General features: G+C 51.8%; 1 long non-coding RNA gene across 1 annotated transcript; it reads left to right on the top strand.

Moving 5' to 3' along the window:
• Positions 1 to 3,818: 3,818 nt before the first annotated feature.
• LOC121041207 (uncharacterized) lies at positions 3,819 to 5,083 on the top strand. Its single transcript, XR_005795618.1, has 3 exons — positions 3,819 to 3,860; positions 4,012 to 4,272; positions 4,473 to 5,083. It is a non-coding gene; the product is annotated as an uncharacterized LOC121041207 (long non-coding RNA).
• The last annotated feature ends 15,494 nt before the right edge of the window (positions 5,084 to 20,577 follow it).

Here is a 20,577-nt window from a genome sequence, read left to right as displayed (position 1 = left end):
GGGGAGTGGAGGCGGGGTGGGTGCGGGGGGGGGGAACGGGGGGGAGGGGGGAGTGGGTGCGGGGGGACAGGGCTTCTGAGCCCAAACCTTGAGAAAAGTTGCCTTGAAGAATGAGTTCAAGGCTGTTAAAAATGAAAAATTCTGCTCATAAACTGAAGCAGACCACTTGGTTGTGAAATCTGTTTCCATGACACTTTGCGTGCTTGAAAGGGGAAATTTTCTTTGTTTTTTGTTTTATAACGGCTTCATTGAAACATGATCCTCATGCCACATACCTCACCCATTTAAAATGTACGGTTCAGGTGGTCTTGGGCATGTCCACAGCTTTGTAGCGACCACCACAATCAGCTTGGGAACATTTCCATCACCCCCAAAATAAACCCCCTCCCCATTAGCAGTCCTTCCCCATTCCTCCCTCCCCAGCCACACGAGGTCACCACAAATGTGCTTTCTGCTTCTATAGATTTCTCTCTTCGGGACATAACATAAATGGAATCGTCTTTGGTGACTGGCTTTTTTCACGTGGCATATTTTCCAGGTTCATCTGTGTCGTAATGATATAACAGTACTTCACCGATGGCCAAAGAATCTTCCGGCGTATGGATAGATCACATTATGCGCACTCTGTGTGTTCATTCATTGTTTACGGACACTTGGGCTGCTTCCGTTTTGCAGTATCCTGAATAATGCTGCTGTGAACATTCAACAGGTTTCATGTGGACGTATGTTTTCATTTCCCTTGGGTATATATCCAGGAGTGGAATCTACTTTCTTCTAAAAGGAAGAAAAAAAAAAATCCCTCATGTCAAAATATGTATAGCATGGAGTAGGTTTAAAATGTCACTTGTAACTCTGACAGAACGAATGAATCTCCTGAATGTGGGGACTGCAGCTGTACCTGGCACATACAGAAGAGCAGTGAATATTTTTGAAAGAATGCTCAACATATTACTCATTCCGATGCTCCCAGTGAAAAGGCCAGGCTGTGGAAATGTGATAAAAATCGGTCTTCATCCATTCCTTTATTCAGTAAATATCATAGCACATAGTAGTTCATTAAATGCTGCTTGAGTTTCATCAGCTATTTAGTTTCTTGGACAAAGATGGAGAAGCCCCAGTCTCTGGGTGAGGCACTCAGTCTGGAAGGGAAAACAGACAAGTAATCCCAGCACCATGGCATCGGAAGGGAAACAGGTCTCTTGTCTGTCCAAGACACTTTCCCTCCATTCCTGGCGTGAGAGGCGCCTTGTCCCCAGGGCAGAAACAGCCATGGGAAGGCTCTGTCTTCAGGACCTTAGTTTGCCTTGAAGGCCTCGTCCCTTGTTTGATATTGAGGACCTATCTTACTGTTCTATGGAGTAAAGAACATCTTGTTCTTATTGTTGACCTGCTTCTGCTGTACTCCTGAGAAGAGTCAGCTGTGCTGGGCACCTTGGGTTCGGAAATGAACAAGGACAGTTTCTGTCCACCTCGACCTCCTGTGTCCTGCCCGTCTCCTGGCAAGACACAGGGTCCACAAGCAACCCAGAGGGATAAGGACTCAGAGGGGGACCCTGGTGGTGAAAGTGCCCTTGGGGTTCCTGTCAGAGAAGACACACCCTGTGCGATTCACGAACTTCTCGGACACATTCTGACATCAGTTTCTGGTGTACTTTTTGTTCCCGGGTGTATTTTTATTTTTAGAGAAGATATTCACTTGTTCATTCATAAACATTTATTGAATGCCTATTATGTGCCAGGTCTTCAGAGGGACACAGATACAACTTTCCCTTGGTGCTTGAGTGTCTCTTGATCCAGCAAGAGAGAAGGACAAGTACATTACAGAGAACCCTGAGTATGTGCTGTGGTGGGAGACTGCTCAGGAGAGAGAATATTGTTATTCTACCTCACCTATAATTTTCTCATCTAGAATATGTAAACACACACATATTTATCTTACATATTAGTCACATATATTGTTTTTATTGTGTTTTTTTAAAAATGTTTTTATTTATTTTTGAGACAGAGAGAGACAGAGCATGAGCAGGGGAGGGGCAGAGAGAGAGGGAGACGCAGAATCCCAAGCAGGCTCCAGGCCCTGAGCTGTCAGCACAGAGCCCGACGCGGGGCTCGAACTCATTGACTGTGAGATCATGACCTGAGTTGAAGTCGGACGCTTAACCGACTGAGCCACCCAGGTGCCCGTGTTTCTATTGGTTTTTTTCTTTTCAAGTTTTTATTTCTTTTTGAGAGAGAGAGAACAGGGGAGGGACAGAGAGAGAATTCCTGCACTGATGGTGCAGAGCCCAATGCAAGGCTCAAACTCACAAACCCTGAGATCATGACCTGAGTCCAAACCAAGAGTCAAATGCTTTACCAACTGAGCCACCCAGGCACCTCTGGGTTTTTTTTTTTTTTTAAAGTTTATTTATTTGGAGGGACAGAGAGAGGGCACAAGCGAGTAGGGGAGGGGCAGAGAGAGGGAGAGAGAGAGAATCCCAAACAGGCTCTGCTCTGTCAGTACAGAGCACAACATGGGGCTTGAACCCACGAACCGTGAGATCATGACCTGAGACGAAATCAAGAGTCGGATGCCTAACTGACTGAGCCACCCAGGTGCCTCATCACTGGTTTTTTTTTTCCCCTCGTGATTTTAATGATAGTGCATTTTCAATGGGAAAACGTTAGAAAATATAGAAACAAGAAATGCATAAATAAAAGTTGCACACGCTCCCACACCACCCAGAGACAGGAATTGTCCACTGGTTGCAGTCTTTTCTTCTAGTCTCCTCCTAGGCTGTAGATAATGTGATGCATATTCTCATTAAGACACAGAGAGTTTCACGTGACATTTAATTCTAATGATACTGGTAAGGGCACAGGTGTCTATACTTCCCTTCCCAGAAGAAGCATCTACACCTCCCTTCCCAGAGAAAGTCCTTGATTTTCTTCCTCTCCGGGTCACCAGCTCACCCCATCGTGGTTACTGACTCCAGGAGCCTGGGGCGTAACCGGCTCATGGCTGTGAGGGTTTCTAGGGAAGCCCAGGACTAGGGTTCTGAGGCTGTGCCCAAGGTCGGGGAATCAGCCTGGCTCCAGAGCCAGAGCCCTTGTTCACCCCAAGGTGGGGGTGGTGGAGGGCCCAGCAAAGGTTCTAAATAAGGCCCTGGAATCTGCTGTGTCAAGAGACAGCTGAGAATCCATGTGGCCCAGGATCCTCTGCACCTGGCCCCAGACTGATTTGTGGGGGGTGGGGGTGCTGGAAAGCTAAGACCCGCTCTGCCACATTTTGCCACCCTCTAGCCTTTCTGAGAAGGAGACTTCTCAGGGAAGAGAACAGCCGCGTGAAATACACGAAATGTTAAACCTGGCCCCGGGAAATGAAAGTCCTGGTTCTCTGTACTGAGAGGCGGTGGCCACTTTTCCGCCAAGCTAGAAAAGAAAGAACAGTTGTCATGAGAGGTCTGGTGCCGTGGGTGGTCTCCCAGAACCCTCCTGGTAGCCCTAGGAGGTGGCTGTCACTGACCCCTTCACAGCCAGGCAGAAACTGAGGCTGGCAGAGGTCGGGTGACTTTGTGGTCACACAGGGTTGGGGTGACTCTAAGACAGGCCCTGTTCGCCCCTAAGCTCTCCTGCCCCAACCCCGGGGCCATCCAGGCCCTGTTTGTGGCTTCCTTCCCTCCAGGCACTGAGCATTCTGCAGGATTAAATTCCTCCTCCGTCCCCCCCCTCCCCTGCCCCTCCTTCCTCCATCCCTGCACAGGCAGGAAACACGGGCCCCCAGCCCTGGCCTTCGCATATAAATATTTGTCTAGCAAATTAATAAACACAGAGGGGAGGCCTGCAGTAAAACCAGGCAGGAGCCGCGTCCTCTACCACAGGTATCTCTATCGTGCACAGCTGCGCAGCACGGTGTGAGCGTGGGAGGGGGGGGTTGATAAGCGTCAGATGGCGGGGTGCAGGGGTTTGACACACAGACTGGAGCTAGGCTGTCTGGATCTGAATCCCAGCTTCTCTGCTGTGTGACCTCAGGCAAGTTACTGCGCCTCTCTGCGCCTGTCCTATTCTCCGTGAAACGGTAGAGTGGAACATAGTCCGTGCAACAAGATATTAGGGAAGCCGAGTCGAGATTCCAGGATGAAGTCACTTTGTGACTTCCCTGCGCAAGGAAGAGACCGCTTACTTGCACCAGGAGGATCCTCAGAGGGGGCTAATGCCTGAACTGTTCTGGAATTCTCCTGCCTGAAGCCCACCAATGACTTCTCTCCTGTCCTCAGAACTAACCCAGAGCAGGTTTGTTTATTGTCTCCATGGCTCGCAAGGCTCCATGCGGTCTGGAACCCAGACTGACCTTTCAGTTTCACCCCCACAGACTTGCTCTGCTCACAGCTTCCCCACCACGGCCTCACTCTCCCCTCCTGCCTCCCAGCAGCCGCTGGGCCCAAGCCCCAGAGCGTTTTTTGACTCATTCTCCTTTCTCTCATACCCCACAGCCTGTATCCTTAAACCAACCTCCTCTTCTGGGAGCCACCACCGCTCACCCCTCAGGCCTGGCCAGTCCTCTCTGCAGCAGGTGCCTCCTACCTTGAATCCTTGCTTCTGCCTGCAACTTGGCTCACAGGCAGCCAGGAAGATCCTTTGAAAACACAACTGCGATAATGTCACCTCGGTGCACTCAACAAGCCAGTGGCTTCCCATTGTAGTTGCGGGAAAACCCTAAATCGTTATAGCTCACCAAGCTCCAGACCTCAGGGTCCAGTTCCCCTCAACCTCCTCTCCTCCTGCCTGGTCACTCACCTGCTTTAAACACACAGGCCTCTTTGCTGTTCCCCTCGGAGCCCGTGTACCTGCCGTTTCCTCCCCCAAATGTCTTCAGATGCTTCTGTGGTGGATGCCTTCCCTTCCAGGTCTCTGCCCAAATACCACCTTCTTAGAGCTTCCCCGGACCCCCAGCTGCTGTGCCCTCAACTCTCTCTCACATGTACACCCTAATTCTCCTCTTCACCCCTTACCCACCTTAGTTTTTCTCCTAAGTGCTTATTTCCACCCGAAATTATTTTACTTATAAAGTGTACAAATAATTTAAAAATGTTACAATATTGTCCATCTCTCTAAAGCATAATCTCTAGAAGAGCATGAATAGTGAAGGAAAAGAAGAAAGGGTAAAGGAATTAGGGGCAGATCTGGCTGAGTGGAGGCAGGAAGGAGGGAGAGGTGAAACCTGGGCCCTAGGATCTCTGGGGGAATGGCGGGTCGAGCTCAGGGAGCCGGCACAAGGCCCTGTGGAATGAGGCTGAGGGTGACTTTCGGAACAAAGTATATGGAGCTGTAAATACCAGAAGGGGAGCCGTGGAACCCAGAAGCAGAATTCAGTATTGGCCCTAAAGCCTCTTCCATCTCTCTGGAAGGCAAGTTATAACTTCTGGAAAGGACAGTGAGGGTCGGATCCTATAGATCGTATTCCAGGCTTGGCCTGAGCTGCTCTCCTGACCATCCTCTGAGCCGGGAGGGTGTGGACTCAAGATTTGGGGCCAAGGAGGAACTCGCAGCGTCACGCCCTCTGGAATGCTGTGGCTGCGATTAACGCGCTCCAGATTTGCACAGTTCCCGTCAGAACATGAAACCAGAGGAAAAAAAACCCACGAGGCCCAGATTGATCAGCGCAGAACTTAGCAACAGCACAACAAGCTGTAGCCAGCCCACTTCTGCAGCAAGGGGCTTTCCGCCAGGCCTGGGGCTTGGGAACTCCGAGCGGGCTCTGCTGTCCCTGGCTGGTTTGCAGGGCCCAGAGGCCCACCCCGTTGGCCATTGCGGTGGTGGGTCTGCGACTTGTGCTGGAACCACAGGGCATCCCAGAGATGGCCTACAATCCCCATGGGGAGCCTGAGAAAGGAAGGCTGGTGGGTGTCCCCACGCTTGGCCACCTTGGGAACCCTGGTTCACTCTGCTGGTTGACGGGCTCACCAGGCCCACACCTTTGCCAGGAGCTGACAAGAGCGTGGGGGGACTTCTGAGTTTCAGAAACATCCAGATTACCCCGGCATTTCATGGTGAGTCACAGCCTCCGGTCTTCACCATGACATCTGGACGGCAAGGAACTTGGCCGGCTCCCGACCCAGTTCCTCAGTGCCTCCTCCCTCCACCAGGCCAGCTGCACACTCCCTGGGCTAGCATGATCGTGTTATAAAATAGCTCAAGCATATGGAGGTTCATAAAATCGTACTGGGTCCAAGCACCCCTCACTCCTGTTTAACTCCATGGTTTGCCTGATCTGCCCCGCCCTTTCTCTTTCTCTCTCATAAGAAGTCAAATGTACAAAACCTGTGTGAGCATGGCCATGGTAGGTAGCGCTGGTGGGGTATCCCCGGGCATGTCTAGGGAGAGAGCAGACCCGCGGAGCTGGATTGCATCTAGCGGGCTAATGATGGGGTGCCTGGCAGATATCTGACAATGGATCTGGCACATAGTAGGTGCTCAGGAAGTAGTGGCTTTCCTGATCTCGTTGCAACCCATCCACACGCAGCCTGGGAGTCAGGCGGTCTGCAAATGCGGAAAGAGATGCCAAGAGCAGGGCTCAGGGTCACTCGGCCAGGAAGGGGACCGGGACTATAAGTCTTGGGAGCAGAGAGAGGACAGCCACTGGTCTCCCGGTGCCCTCCCTCCCTGGGGGTGCAGGGAAGAGGGCCATGTCCAGGCTTGGGTCCCGCAAAGAGGTGCTGAAGGTAAGAGCCCACCGGAAAGTGACTGGAGGAAAGTTGCCTTGATTTCCCTAATGCAGCCGTTTGGGGAATTCAAGGCAGGGCCAGGGGCTCCTCCAGGGATGGGGGTCTCCAGGCTCACCCTGACGGCCCCTTTCTCTCCCTCTGCAGCAGCCGCCACCTGCCCTGGTTGGACGGCTCCTGGCCTCGCTGCAGTGGCAGGGGGTGAGGGCAAACTCGTTGCAGCTGGGGGTCCCCAGGGGATGTGAGAGGCTCCAGCATCTGGGAATGCAGCAACCCTCACACCTATTTACCTGACTCACAGACTCTAGCTTAGTGACTGTGTAGCTTATGAAGAACAGGACCCAGTCCTGTCCTCCAAGGACCCCATTTTAGGCCCCATCTCAGAGTGGGCCAGTGGTGGGGGATCCCTCTGGAGCCCCAAGTCCCCAGGATGGACTCCCTGCTCCAGCAGTGACCAGCTGTGTGTCCCCGTGTGGGTAGTTCTCCTCCCCAGGTCTCAGTGCTTCATCATCTGTGAGCTATGAGGATGGGGTGATCGACGTGGCCTGTTCCCAGTACCACATATATGACAGCCTTTATTCCAGTAAACACTCGGGTGCTCCTGCCACCCTCCACATCACTGTGTTGTTCTAAACAGCGTTTTTTTCAGAGTGGAGGTCCCCACATCACCAGCAGCAGTGTCACCTGGGAACCTGTTAGAAATGAAAATTCCCCGGCCCCACCCCAGACCTACTGAATCAGGAACTCTGGGGTGGGGCCCAGCAGTCTGTGTTTAACAAGCCCTCCGGGGGTTTCTGATGCCTGCCCGTGTCTGGGAACCACTTTTTTAGGGCATCAGCCTGACTGTATTGTGTTCTTGCTCTAGACCCTTCCATGGCTCCCCATGGTCTTCTGGATAAAGTCCAAGGATCTGACCGGTGGTTGAAGCCCTCCCCTGATGGCCCTGACTGATGCGCTGTGGTCTATTTCCCCGATCAGATAGTAGGCTGCTGGAGGGCAGTGACTGTGACTCACGCCTCTGTCCTGTGTGCCTGGCCCCCAGCTGGGCCGGCAGGCTTTGCAGAGGGCGGGAGAAAATTGTGGTGCCCAGTGGCAGTCTGAGGTTCAGATTCTGGCCTTCACTCTATGGCTGTGTGAACCGGGCACGTTGCTTCACTGTTTGGAGCCTCAGTGTTCCCATCTAGGGAATGGGCATAGTGATAGTGTCTGCTTCGGTGACTGTGAGGGGATTAACTACAATCACCCGTACAAAGTGCTGAGCCTGGTGCCTGGAAAGTGCCTTAGAGAATCGAGGATCCACAACCTTTTATCCCAAACCTGGGGCCAGAGGTTTCAGAATTCTGAGTGGTACACACAGCCAGCTGAGCTCCACACACAGTCATTCGGGCCGCACGGTAGTCATTGAGGAAGGTGTGGTCACTCTCCCATTTTACAGAACACTTTACAGAACACTGAGTCTCGGGGAGACGAAGTTACTTGGTTGGGGCCTCACAGCTCAGTGGAGGGCAGGGATTGGGACTTGCCACATGACCTTTGGGGCCACATTTACAAAAATCTTTTGGTTTTTGGGAACGAACTGCCCTCATGCTGGCTTCAGGGAGAAGCCCGTGACGGAGTGAAAGAACACAGGCTTGAGGACTCGAACCGGTTCTGCCATTTCCTCACAGTTGCATCTCAGCCAGGTGACCTTGCCTCACTGAGCCTCAGTTTCCCCATCGGCAAATCGAGATTAGCAGTCGTTCTTTGGCAGGGCTGAGGGAGAAGGGGCTGGGATGAGGCGGGGCACTCTGCGGGCACTCAGGAGAGGCAGCGCTGGTGCTGACTCTGCTCTCCTCTGGGGTGTCAGGCTGAGCCCCAGAATTCCCCAGGCCCCACCCCCAGCCCACACTCCAACGTGCCTGGGCCTGGGCCCTGGAGCGAGGAGGAGCCCTCCTATCCTGTGTTGCCCAGATATTGTGGAGGCCTGTTGGTGTCTCTCCATGGTGACAGTGCCTTGAGCTGGATGGAGGTGACGTAGCTGCCTGTGTCGGGCCCCCACGGGTGCGGTTGTGCCCCTGGGACACTGAGGGAAGCAGGCTGGCACGGCCAATGCCCTCTGAGTGACACTGCAGGGGCAAGCTGGGCCCTCGCTTCCTGGAATCCAGCAGACGGGTGCCCAAGTCCGTGTTCCGATGCTTCGCTTTCCCGCCAGGCTGGATCGGAAGCAGTCGCGTTTCCAATCCGGGCACTGTCTCTACCTCCCTCTCTCGAAAACTCTTCTTTTAAGGTTTGGCATTCGCCAGGCACCACAGCGGGTTAGGGAGCTCCAAGTTCCAAAGCCAGAGGCCTGGGTTCAAATCCCAGCTCGGCCAATGGCCGGCGGTGTGATCTGGGGCAGGTTACTTGACTCTGTGCCTTCATTTCCTAATCTGTGAAGGAGCAGACACCTCCATCCTCCCAGGGGCTCAGATGAAAACCCCGGAGACATCTTGGACTCTCCTCTGTCTCGCATGCCCGCATCTGATCTGACTCTCAGGAAGTCCGGTTGGCTCTGCTCTCAGATGTATCCAGATACCCAGATTCCAGTGACATCTTTCCCTCTCCAGCTCTACCCCGCTGCTCAGAGCCACCGTGTCTCTCAACTCCCTGTCCTTTCTGCTCCCACGCTGGCTCGCCGATAGCTCACTCTCAGGGCCCTGCAACCAACGGGAGGACCAAAGCCTTCCCAGTGGCCCACGGGTCCACACCACGTGGCCTCACCTCCCCCACCTGTTGCGCCTCCCACCTCTCCCCTGGCTCACCCTGCAGGACTCCCCTCGGCTCCCTCGAGTCCTGCCCTGATATGTTGCCCTGGCCATTCTGTCTGTCTGGAATGCTCTTCTCCAGGTACAGGCCTGGCTTGCTTTCTCACCTTCTTTGGGTCTTTGCTTGAATGTCACCTTATCTGACTCCAGTATTTAAAGGGCAGCCCACCGCCCCCCCCAGCCCCCCAGGTCCTTTGCATACCCCTCCTTGCTTTATTTTTCCTCAGAGCCCTAATCACTATTTAGTACGTCCTCTATTTCCCTTTAGTTGTCCGTAACTCATTCTACTAGAACATAAGCTGCAGAGGGCTGGGAGTTTTGAGCATTTTGTTCTCAGCTCTAGCGCCTGAACCTAGAATGGCCTGTGGCCCACAGTAAGTATGTAATATTGTTGAATGAATGAATGCAGGTAGGAGTGGTGTAAGCCATGGTTTTTGTTGTGAGGATTGAATGCGTTTAATGCAAAGCACTTAGAACATGCAGCACTCACCCGAAGCACTCAATACGGTTGCTGTTGTTGTTGGGGCTGCAGGTCTCTGCTCCAGAGAGCTCAGAGTGCAGCAGAGGGAGGGGCCGATCCTGCCCCTGCCAGGAAGATGTCCCGGAAGAAGGCTCAACAACACCTGCAGAGCCCCCCCCCCCCCACCCCGGGGGCTGTGAAAGGGCCCAGGGCGCCCTGGAAATGGTGAGCAACCAGGTGAGCAGGCGTGGGGTGGTGGAAGGGCCCCAAACAAGGCCAGACTGTCTACGCAGCTCCCCCTCTTGAAGCATCTGGAATGCCAGGCCAAGGAGTTGGGGCTCTCTCTGGGGGCAACGGGGAGCCAAAGGGAGGCCTGGGTGGGGATGGGATGGGGCTGAATGGGGAAAGTGGGTGAAGACTCTGAAAACCAAGCCTTAAAGGGGAAGGTCATGGCCTTCAGCTGAAAGCTTTGTTGTAGCAGTGAGGGGGTGGGAAGGACCAAGGACCTGAGCTCTCCCTACAAGAAAGTCTCCATTCGGGCCCCTATGGGCAGGGGGGCCTTTCTGGTGAGCAAGAGGGTCCCCCAGTGACTCCACACTGTGCTGGCCCAGCATTAGGGAGGAAGCAAGCAGCCCATCTCTGGCAGGTTTCCAGCAGAGGAGAAAGGGAGAGTGGCCGGACTGCGTGTCTCCCTTACCGGCAGGAGGGGCACAGACAGGTTCTCAGTGAGGGGCAGTGAAGTGGGTTCTGCAGGCTGGAGGCCTCTGGGGAGAACCTCTTCACCAGTGCCTCCAACCTGAGTTGGGTGAGCACCTACTATGGCCCAGGACAGTGCCAGGGACCAGATGTGCAGAGGACACAGTGTAAGCAAGGCCCCTGCCCTCGTGGGGCCAACAGGCTAGGGCAGGAGGCAGCAAACCAACTGCGGAGCAGATGAACGACACTGAATTGCAAATGTGAGGATTTGCCTTTCATGGGAGAGAGTGACGTGGGCTAGAGGCCTGTGGGCTAGAGGCTCGTGGGCTAGACGCTCGGGGGAAGGCCTCTCAGGGAAGATGGCATTTGAGCCAATATGTGCAGGGTTAGCAGGAAGTCTTCGTGCAAAGAGTGAGGGGAAGAACACTCCAGGCAGAGAGAACAGCTGGCCACTTCCAGTCTAATGATATTCAAGGTGGGGTTGGGTTTTCCAGGGCTGGTCAGAATCTGCATTTGGGGAATCCATTTTTAGCAGCCAAACCATGATAAGTGAGGCCCAATGTCATGCTCTCTGTGGCCTCCTCTGCCCTTCCAAAAAACAATGTTTATCACCTGTTCCGCCCTGGCATGGGAAAAAAGGGTTTGGCCAAGCAAGGATTCAAGGGGCAGAAAGGGAGAGTCAGCGCTTTCTTTTTTGGAGGTGATAATAATCTTACCAAAGCACAGAAAGAAAATTAATTCAAGTATTTCATTCATTCAAGTATGTATTGAGCACCTACTATGTGCCAAGCATTGTTCTCATGCAGGGCGCGTGGCTGTGATTGGGGCAAAGTCTCTACCTTCACAAAGTTTACAGTCTAGCAAGAGACACAGACAATGAACAATCAAGTGAATAAAAATAACCATTTCAGGAGTGAGATGACAATGGCTACGAAGGAAATAAGGCCAGGGCAGGATGGTCTAGCATGCGGCTGGTGATCAGGTAGGGCCTCTTGGAGAGAGTGATATTTGAGCTGAATAAAGTGAGGGAGGAAGCATGAGAGGATGTGAGGTGGAGTATTCCATACAGAGGGAGTAGGAAGTGTGAAGGCCCTGAGGCTAGGACCCAGTTTGATTGGCGCCAGGAGCCCCAAGGAGGCCAGCGTGGCAGCAGTAATATGAGGAAGCAGAGTGGTGGTAGGACAAGGGGTTAGACAGAGCTGTCGGGCTCCTCAGGGTGTGGGTAGCTCTGTCTGTGGGGCCCTAGGACTGCCATAGATGTGCTAGGATTCAAGCCAAGTGTCTGCTCTCAGGCACAGACCAGATCCACTCTCTGGGGAGTCGGTGGTCCCACAGCCCACCACACCTCCTCCTCCTTTTGTCCAAGTCTCTCCTTCTAGAACATTCCATTAGTGCGGTTTGGGGGGCAACGATGGTTGCAGCGGTGGAGGGATGTAGCCAGGGATCTTGCTGCCTTTGGAGAGAGGGCTGCAGCTGGAGGCTTACGGCCCTTCGTCTCAGGTATGGCCCTTCTATCCCCAGTCGATATACTGGCTGCTACTCTCTCCACTGTCGGCTCAGGATACCCCTCTCTGCTTGGGTTGATCAGAAGTCCCCACATCCCACACTGGGCCCGCTGGGAGCTCCAGGCCACAGGCTGGTCTCTGGCCAGCCTTGTTCGAAGCCATCTTCTTGCACCTCTGTGAGCATCCAGCCCTCCTTCCTATCCTTGGCCCTCTGAGTCTGGGCTTCCACTTTCCACCTCGTCTCAGCTGGCTCTTAGCTCTGGCCCCATCAGCTGGTGACATGCCCAACTGATGGCCAACTAGTTGATCCCCTGTTGTGGAGGACGATGTTGTGAGTTTGACCAGTGTTGACACACATCGCTGTGGACAGTTGATCCCCTGTTGTGGAGGACGATGTTGTGAGTTTGACCAGTGTTGACACACATCTGCCCTCAGGGAGCTCGCAGCTGGCAGGGGCCATAGGTATAAAGACTGGGCTGGAGGAGCAAGTGGCCCTCTACCACCCACAGCCATCTTCTTCTGACGTGTGGTTTAGTGTTTGTTTTTTAATGCGGAAAAAATTGAAATCCATAGAAAAGTTGTAAGGATGGCTTAACAAACACCTCTCTGTCCTTTATCTGGAGCAGTGGTTCTCAGGATGCTTTTGCTCCCCAGAGGACAGGTCTGGAGGCCATGTCTAGAGATATTTTTGTTGTTGCAACCGGGAGGTGCTCCCCGCATCTAGTGGGTAGAGGTCAGGGATGCTGCTAAGCAGGCTATAATATGTACCATGCTGTGACTGTCCCTCGCACCAAAGAATTTTCCAGTTCTCATTGCAAGCAGAAAAAAAAAATGTGGTGATGGATGTTAACTAAACTGACTGTGGTGATCACTTCTCAATATACACATATATCACATCATTATGTTGTACACCGAAAACTAATGTAATGCTATATGTCAATAATATCTCAATAAAGAAAAAGAGGTACAATGAAATGAAATCACACTGAAAATCTGTGAATGAAAGCCTGGAAAAATGGATAATGTGCAAATAGTAGCCAAAGAAAACTAGTGTGGCCATATTAATATCGGACAAATAGATTTTAAGCAACTATATTAATAGGGATTAGGAGGGAAAATACATAGAATTAAAGAGAAAATTCTTTAAGAAGGCAAAACAATCATAAATGTACATGTGCCTAAAAGCAGAGCCTCTAAATATATAAAAGGAGAAATGTAAAAATCCATAACTAATTTGGGATATTTTTAATACACCTCTGTGAAACAAAAGAGAAAGGTTATAGACTATCTCAGCAACAAAATGTATGATCTTCTATATATATGTCTATGTATATAAATAAGTAAATATGCATGTCCCAGCAGAGGATGGGGGGCTTCCTCTTACACAGTGTGGTACTAAATCTCATGATATTTGGACAGTTGTCCCCTAACAACCCTGGAGATGACATCATTAACGTCCAGCTCAACTCTTACAATGAAGTGACGAATTTGGAATTGCCATGTGCAACTCTGAAGAAAAAAAGAAAAAGAATTTTATGGTCCGAAATGTCAATAATGACAAGATTGAGAAATCCTGCTCTGAATCAACCAATAGTCAATGTTTGACTCATGGACTTTAATCTCTCTCTCTCTCTCTGTATATAGATTTATTTCTTCTTTTTCTGCTTCACTTTCTTGTTCTTTTTCCTCTTCTTGCCTTCCTCCTTCTCCTCCTTTTTCTTCTTCTGCTTAACTCTTTCAGAATGAGTGGTAGACATCATGACTCTTTGCCCATAAATACTCCAGTGTCCCTCTGCATAAGTACAACATACATTTGATACGGAATGATTATCTTATACACAGTTTATATTCAGATGTTGCCAACTGTCCCAGTCATATCCTTGATTGCATTTCTTTTTCTCACCTGGAATCCAGCCCAGAGTTAGGCCTGTATTCAGTTGTCCTGTCCCCTTTCCCTCTTTTAATGTGGAACAGTTAGTTCTTCAGCTCTCTGTATCTTTCATGACCTTGACATTTCTGCAGAATACAGGCCCATTGTGTCGTAGCGCGGCCTTGTCCTTCAGTGTGGGTTTGTCAGGTTGTTTCCCCCTAATCAGATCCAGGTCCTGCATTTTTGGCAGGGATCCTCAACAGCGTTGCCGAGTCCTCAGTGAATCACATCAGGAGGCATGTGATGTCTGATGGTCCTCACTGATCTCTTGGCTGAACTGGTGTCTACCGGATTTCTCCCCTGCAAAGGCTTGCTTTCTCCTTTTGGGATTAACAAGCAATATGGAGGCTGATCTTTGGAGGCTGTGTCTATATCCTGCCCACCCCCAACAAACCACCGCCTGGGCTGATTCTTACCTAAATCCATTTTCACTCTTTTGGAGCCAAATGGTTTTCTCACTCCATTCTTCCTTGATGATTCTGACCTGATGATTCGCCAGCATCCGTTGATGATAAATGAGTTCATTTCTACTATGATGGCTGTCGGTTGGTGATCTTATAAACCCATCATTCCCTCTTCACTTATGAGTTGGCATTCTTCTATAAGGAAGAGTTTTCCCTCCCTGTCCCCTGCTCCTTCCTGTCTTTTTTTTTTTTTCCTTTGTTTTATATTCATCCGAGTGAATTCACGGACTCTTTTTTTATTCAATATGTCATCATCCATTGCCGTCCTTGTTCAACGCTCAGTCAGTGCTCAGGTTGTCCCAGAGTTGGCTGCACTGGTGTCTTCAAGCTGGCTCCTGCCCGCTTTTGGTGTCTCTCCATCATTCTTTGGTCATCTCAGTACCTTCTGCCAAAACCTGATGTTCCAGGCTCATCTTGTATCTTTCCTGTTTCAGCCTTGGAACCATCCGTTTCCCCAAATTGCCCTGCTTCCTTTTACTGGGGAATGATATAAAGCCAAGATCTGTGTGCTTTCTGGGCTCATTGTTATCAGGGTGTCTCCGATCCTGGGCCCTCTCAGCAGAAAGAACTAGAAATCCACATTCATTTGTGTTTTGATAAATTTACATCATGAGCTCATCCTTTTACCTCACACCCAAGCCCACATCTCCTTCATCATCTCCCTTCCATATCTGGATCTCCCTGCTGAACACCGCGACAGCCTCAACATTAATTAATGCGTTGCTCGTCTGCTCTGTGCTCCAATAACCACAAAATAGCTTCAGACCTGGTGAGCGACAGGTAACCCTATTAAGTAAAGTTCAGGCTGTCCGTCCATTTCAATTGCCTATAGATTGAGGGTAACATGGTCTTTCAGCGGTGTTGAGAGGTCTCTTGGATTCGTTCTTTGTCCCCTCTCCGTAGCATCGTGCTATCACGGGGTTGTGATCTCAATTTGTTATACAGTTAGATTCATTTGCTTTGAGCTTAATTTTAGGTTTTACCTATCCTTATTGATGTCACTTCACACCTGGCTTAATTCCGCTTCGCCTCTGCTTCCTGAGATGTTGGACGACATCGTGAGCTAACAATGCTGGGGTGCTGGTGGTGCTGCTGGGAGCCCTCTGTGCTTCAGGGTTTCCCAAAGCGTGGGCTGCACAGCGCTGGCTCTGGCCGAGAGGACTTTTATACAGACGTGGCATTAAGTAGCAGTAAATCCCGCGGTGAGAAAAGCATTCTTCTTCCGGTTCCCCTTCCTTCTCTGATGACTTCTGGAGGAACATTTCACGCTGCTGTTCCCACGAGATGGAACCCTCAGACACAGCCCGCAGAGGGCAACGATATTTAGGCAGAAGACAACCTTGGTTTCTTTACTTTGTTTCTGAGAGCCCGGCTGTCTGGTTTCTGCGGTAACCCTGCTGCTGTCCAGCGGTGGCCTCGGGCAAGTTACTTAAGGCCTGCGTGCCTCAGTTTCCCCATCTCTATGCTCAAGATATAATGGCACCCTGCCATAGGACTCTTACGAGGATGGATGGGTTAATGGGCCCAGTGGAGTGCCTGGCACGTGGTAAGCACCAGCTATATTCATTTAATTTTTAATTTTTTTTATTTTTGACACAGAGAGAGAGAGAGACAGAGCATGAGTGGGGGAGGGGCAGAGAGAGAGGGGGACACAGAATCCGAAGCAGGCTCCAGGCCCTGAGCTTTCAGCACAGAGCCTGACGCGGGGCTCGAACTCACAGACCTCGAGATCGTGACCTGAGGCGAAGTCGGACGCTCAACCAGCTGAGCCACCCGGGTGCCCCCAGCTATGTTCATTTTCATGCCAGCCTTCCATTGATGGGAAGTGATTCGAGCTTTCCATTCAGGATAATGATGCAACATTTCCTTTTAAGATACATTTCGTTCCGTCCGTCGACGAAAAACAAAGATTTCGTTTGAAAACAAGCGGGCTGCAGATTTTGCAAAAAGTAGCAAAGCCCTGTGGTGTGACCTGTGGACCTGTGGTGTCCTTGCCACGGCAGCTTTTCAATAAAGTAATGTGCGTGAAAGAACACTGGAAACGGTCAAGTGCTCTCCTCCCTCTTCCCTCCCTCCCTTCTCTCCGTCCTCCCTCCCTCCTTCTTTTCCTTCCTCCTCCCTTCCTCTTCCTTCCTCCCCCACCTTTACTCCTTCCTCCCTCTCTTTTCTTTCCCTCCTCCCTCACGCCAGCCTTTCCCCCCTACCCCTCCTCCCCCCTCCTTCCCTCTCTCCCTCTTCCCTCCCTCCCTTCTGTCTTCCTTCCCTCCTCCCTCCCCGTCCTTCCTTTCTCCCTCCCTCCTTCCACAAATAATAACAAAGACTCCAGCTAGGTGCTGTGCCCGGTCCTGCCGCTCCAGAGGTGAATAAGTCATGAAGCGTCCTCCTGGAATTCGCAGTCTAGTTGGGGAGGCAGACTGGTAACCAGATAATTGTTGCCCTGTGGTAATTGCCCCGACCGTAGATCTCAGCGGAGCATGTCATTGGAGCAGAGGGGAGTGGGATTGCCTCACCCAGCAGAGGTGTGAGCCGGGTCAGAAACAGTTGCTGAAGTCCGAATCTGTCTTGAAGACGCAGGGGAACTATTGGGGTAAAGATTGGGAAGGTGTTTCCCGTAGAAAGCTCCACCTGTGTAAAGTCGTGTGGCCTTAGCAAGCACCTCTGGGTGGTGGGGTGCAGGGTGCAGGGCTTGGGGGTTGAGGCGCAGGGCTGGAGAGGTCTGCAGGGGTCAGTGATAAAGCCAAGACCCGTACTATCGTGGAACCACTAAAAGAGCAAAGCACAGCGGGCCTCGGTCGCACTGCATTTGGGGAAGGTCATTTGGGCGCTGGGCCGCCTGCTTGGAGGGGCAGGCCTGGAGTTTGCACTTGAGGACTCTCTCCAGTCTGACCCCCTGGTCCCTGTACCCCCATGCCTCTGCTCCCTCCAGGCGCATTTGGCCCCACTCCCTCCTGAGCCTTTTGTAAGCCTGGCTCCCAGGAAAGAGAGGCCCCATCCGGCATGGTAGGCAAAGACTGGGTCACCCTGATCCAGTACCCTAACCCAGTTCTGCCATTCTCTGTCTGGACAGTCTTGAACGAGTTACTTCCCCTCCAGAAGTCAGTTTCTCCATCGGCACCATGGGCAGAATCCCACCTGCCTCAAGGGCCACAGTGAAGCTCCGCCTTGGACCCACAAGCGAGAGTCCTTCATGGCGAGTGAGGGGCCGTGTGCGAGTGTGGTGTGGGTATTTGCACCCAGTGTCTCCCACTCCCGTCGTGCCTGGCTGACTCAGGGCCTTGACTCAGGCCTTTGTTGCTCTGCTCTCAGCTCAAAGCACTCCACCCGCTCCTGTCCTTTCCAGCAGATGCTCTGGGTCACGTCTCTGGGTTCACTCACCAATGCTCTGTGCACACAGGAGGTTGTCAGCCCGCGCTGATAGCCTATCCTTGGCACTGACCCCTGCCCCTACCCTGGAAGGCCCCTAGCGGAGGACCCTTTGACCCAAGTCACTGCTGCCATCTATGCTCTGACCACCTTCCTGTGAGTCGGGGGGACAGCAGAGGCTCAGGTCACACAGCCTTTCTCCCGTCCACCACGGTCGCGGAGCCCCTTCTCTGTGCCAGGCTCAGAGCTCAGCTCTGGGTCGAGAGGGATGGAAGAAACGGGTCACGCCTGCTCTTGTGCCTGGTGAGTTTGTTCACTCACGGTGTGTGTTCACATGAGCATGTGAGTGTGAGGCGGTATAGGGTTCAGAACTTGGGGGGTGGAGGCATGAAGCTGGAGAGGCCTGTAAAGTTCAGGGTACAGCTCGGTGGGGAGATGACCATACCCAGGCAAACAAGATCATGTCTGTCGGAGTATCAGGGAGGCAGGAAACAGGGCCCTCCAGGGAAAGATGGGAGGCGTTGTTGGAGCCCTAGCGGTGGAGGAGAGTGAGGCTCCGGGGGGCGTGTGGACCGGACTTGCTGACGGCTGGGACCCAGCAATCCTGATGAGCTGTCGCCGGGGAACTTGGCTGGCCCTCCAGGCGGCTCTGAGACTTCCGAGCCCAGGGAACCATCTGCGCCAGTGTGGAGACCTGGGTTCCAGTCTTGGGTCTGCCCCTCCCTGACGGCGTGGCCTTGGGCGAATCACCTTGGCTCCTGGACTCTCATTTCATTATCTCCAGAAGGGGAATCGTAACCGTACTGTCCTCTTGAGTGATGATGACAAATGCGCATAAAATAACATCAAAGAACTCAGCAGGGTGCTGGCACCAGGAGGTGCTAAATAAATGTTAATTTTCACTGGCCATACTCTCTTCCGTCTCACCAGTGACCCTCAAGATTTCCAGGAACCCTGAAGACCCTGCTTGGGCTGTGGCTCCTTCTACAGTCTCCCCATCAGTAAAATGGGGTAATAACAGAACTTGGTACATAGTGAGTGTGCTCGCTCAGTGTTAGTGGCAGCTGGGATTGTCAGATGTCCCTTTCGCCTGTACCTGGCAGACCCCCTTTAGATTCTGGCCACTGAATCTGCCCCTGACCCCACTGGCACCTCTTGCCTCCTCCCCGTGACACCGTGGACTTTTATGCCTCAGGGCCTTTGCTCCAGCTGCTCCCTCTGCCTGGTTCACCCTTCCCTCTAGTTGACTCCCTGCTGTCCTTAGGCACTCTGTCACATCACTCTTGTATTGTCTCCAGATACTTGTCAGGATCTGAAAGGATCTTTCTTCTTCTTTTTTTTTTTTTTTAATTTTTTTTTTTAACGTTTATTTATTTTTGAGACAGAGAGAGACAGAGCATGAACAGGGGAGGGGCAGAGAGAGAGGGAGACACAGAATCTGAAACGGGCTCCAGGCTCTGAGCTGTCCGCCCAGAGCCCGACGCGGGGCTCGAACTCACGGACCGCGAGATCGTGACCTGAGCCGAAGTCGACCGCTCAACCGACTGAGCCACCCAGGCGCCCCAGGATCTTTCTTCTTCTATTTATCTGTTTATTATCTGCCCTTCTTAGTTTGGAAGTTCTAGAAGGCATAGCCTATATCCTGTCTCCTGCTCTGATCCCAGCTCATAGTACAAGCCCAGCACCCAGTAGGCACACAGGGCATATTTGCTGGGAGAAGGAAGGAAGAAAGGAAGAGAAGGAGGAAGGAAGGAAGGAAAGAGAGGAAGGAGAGGAAGAGGGCAGTGGAGCCTGTGGAAGGAGGCAAGGAGGAGTGGCTGGGGGTGGGGAGCCCCACACCCTCTCCACGCAGTCCTTTTTCAGGTTTCTGTGGTGACTTTCACCTGAGCTTGCTTGCTTGCTTGCTTTCACATTTTTATTTTGTTGTGGTAAGAACACTTAAGGTGAGATCCATCTTCTTGACAGATGCTTAAGTGTATGATACAGTGTTGTTAACTATAGGCAGATCTCTAGAACTTACTCATCTCGTGCGACTGAAACTGTATACCTGTTGAAGGATAATTGCCCTTCCCCCTCCCCCCTGCCCCTGGCACCCACCATTCTTCTCTGCTTCTACGAGTTCGAGGCTTCATGTGGTAACCGGAATCATGCAGTATCTGTCCTTCTGTGACTGACTTGTTTCCCTCAGCACAATGTCCTCAGGGTTCATCCATGTTGTTGCATATGGTAGGGTTTCCTTTTTTTAGTTAGTGTTGTTATTGTTATTATTATTTATTATTGTATTTATTTATTTTGTTATTATTATTATTTTAGAGAAAGAGTGTGTGCACATGCGCACATGTGCAAGCAGGGGAGAGGGGCAGAGGGAGAGAGAGAATCTTAAGCAGGCTCCATGCTCAGGGCAGAACCCGATGCCAGGCTCAGTCCCATGACCCTGGGATCATGATCTGAGCCGACATCAAGATTCAGAAGCTCAACCTACTGAGCCACCCCGGCGCCCCAGGATTTCCTTTTTTAAAGGCTGATAATATTCGATTGTATGTCTATACCGCATTTTCTTTACCCATTCATCTGTCCGTGAACACTTAGGTTGTCTCCACATCTTGGCTATTGTGACTAATGTTGCACTGAACATCAAACCAAAGCTTCTGCACAGCAAAGGAAACAGTAAACAG

This window comes from Herpailurus yagouaroundi, unplaced genomic scaffold (assembly GCF_014898765.1).
Source record: "Herpailurus yagouaroundi ecotype Mexico unplaced genomic scaffold, PumYag 29, whole genome shotgun sequence".
Lineage (NCBI taxonomy): Eukaryota > Metazoa > Chordata > Mammalia > Carnivora > Felidae > Herpailurus > Herpailurus yagouaroundi.
This window is presented reverse-complemented; position numbering and strand designations above follow the sequence as displayed.